This window comes from Laccaria bicolor, genomic scaffold, assembly GCF_000143565.1.
Source record: "Laccaria bicolor S238N-H82 LACBIscaffold_20 genomic scaffold, whole genome shotgun sequence".
Lineage (NCBI taxonomy): Eukaryota > Fungi > Basidiomycota > Agaricomycetes > Agaricales > Hydnangiaceae > Laccaria > Laccaria bicolor.
In genome coordinates, this window is record NW_001889891.1 from 728380 (window position 1) to 730885 (window position 2506).

Here is a 2506-nt window from a genome sequence, read left to right on the forward strand (position 1 = left end):
CTTTACGAAGCTTGAGTCTGATGCTCGGTCGGTGGTGACCGATCTTCTGGACCGAACTGTGTGGAACGAGGAAGACACCAAGAGATCCATACCATTTAATCGACGGGATGTCGAGACCTTGCGCAAATACTTTGTCTTTCTTCGTTTCCGCAACAGCGCAGCATACCGCCAGATGTTGTCACCCTTGAGAAGTCGGGCTACGAGGAGCCCAAAGACGGACAAATCTTCAATGCTTATAGAACCCTCATCGCCCAGCTCCGCAAGCGATTCATTTTGCGTGGATTCATCGACTTTTTGGAGCATTCTTGGGCAGATGGGGTGATACGGTCGCGTTCAGACCAACGGTTGCCTATAGGGTGGTCTGTGGATACTTTTCAAGACGTAATGAACCTGTATTGCTGGCGCTTATGCGAAGCAGAGGTCTGCGTTGGCATTGCTTGCGAGGACCAGGAGTTCATTCTTGCAGATTGCTGTTTCGGTAGTTTGGATGAGGGATTCGACGAGGATCCGTGAGTTAACCATCTTTCTCTCAAAGTGCAGATGAAGATTTGACGTTGTCGTTGTATTCATCAGGGAATGCTGTGATCTCTTTTTCCCCGTCTTCCCGACTCTTGCTCTTTACATTCTCGGCACGGCAAACGAACAGTGTTCATCAACCTCCACCCATCGCCAGACTGGCCGATCAACGATCTGGATAGACGTTGGCTTGGAATCTGCGTCAGACGTCCATCTCCGAAATGCCATGATCCTCCAAACTTACCCACACTTCCTCTACTTCTACCGTTGCACTTTCCATATCATCGTACGACGAGTTCAGGTGGATCCAAGAGCATCAGGACTATAGCCGATTGAAGTAACGATGTCGACAAAAGTTTTTGCAGGAGACGGTCACCAAGACTTTGGTCGTGAAAGGGTCTGTGATCTTGACTGATCTTACCGATGAAGTTGTGAAGGGAGATGCGGCTGTCGCTCATGGAACGTTCTCTGACGTATGGAAAGGTACTTGGAACGATCCGATTGAGAGACGCCCACGGCCGGTAAGTATCTTTGTGGTGTTATGGTGCAAGATCAGCTCACGACATCGTTCAGGTTGCCATCAAGGTCCTGCGTCAAGTCATGGTACAAAATGTTCGAGAGAAGCTCATCAAGGTATGTAATACTTCTCTTGCTGGAATGTTTGGAGCTGACATGATGGTTCGTTAGCGACTTCAATCGGAGGTTATTGCTTGGCACCGTCTATGTCATCGCAACGTGTCCCAGCTTTTTGGGATAGTACATCTCTCACAGAGCATTGGCATGGTCTCGCCTTGGTGCGAACATGGGACGCTTTGCAACTATCTGGAGCATTTCCCGAGCGTGAATCGATTAAGACTTGTACGCATTCCATGTTATCCACCGAATTTCGTCACCTAACTATTGTTGTAGCTCGCCCAGGTGGCTTCTGCCATTGCCTATCTCCATACATTCAGGCCTACCATTGTCCATGGGGACTTGAAAGGAGTCAGGCCCCTTTGTTCGTCCTTTCCCGCTCCCCGCTGACCCCCAACTCAGGGAAACATTCTGGTCGATGAGCGTGGATATGCGATCATCACCGACTTTGGGCTCTCCAAGGAAATCGAGGAAATGTCCGAGACCATCAGCAAGGGAACATCTTTCTTTGCCGGGTCAACCAGGTGGATGGCGCCAGAGCTTATTATGGCACTGGTGGAAGACGATGGGCAAATTCCTCCCATTACAACGTTTAGTGATGTGTACGCATTTGCTTCGGTGTGCCTTAAGGTATATCTGGCCTTCTACCTTAACCGATTGCATATGTGACTCATGTGTGCATGCAGGTAGCAACTGGACAGCTTCCCTATCCTCACAGAACAAACGACCATGCTGTAACCGTGGATATCATTCGAGGAGTCAAACCTACCAGGGGAGCATGTTGCCTGGTCCAAGTCAAGAACGTGGATGTCTTTTGGGATACTATACTCTGGATCGCTGTTGGGACTCCATTGATTACCTCCGCCCTAGCATGCGTGAGATGCTCACGCTACTGGATGAAATGGATCCAGAGCGATGATCTGCTCCCCCATCGTCCCTGCTCTACAGTGAGTTGAGTTCCCTTGAACTCCCCCGCTTTGAGCGCTGTATTTGTACTTAACTTATTTGTCTCGTATTCCCAAGTTTTCTTTTACTTTCATTTTTCCCCCATTCTTTTCGCTTTGAGTTCCCATCCGTTTTTCCATCGTTGTACATCGTTGTAAAGCCAGCAAATAAACTGTACTATTGATCCTCGGAATCGGCAAATGCTCGGACCGGAAGCTGACAGAATTTGGAGCATACAGCCGTCACAAACAATGACGTCGTTGCAATGGGAAATGAAAGGATGAAGACCCGTCAACAGCGACAGCGCCTTGACAGACTTGACAGCGCGTTTGAAGGAAGCGGTGGTTCAGAATGCCCCCGTGTGCCTAGTTAGGTTGACATAAGCAACGTCAATTTTTTTCTAAGGAAAACT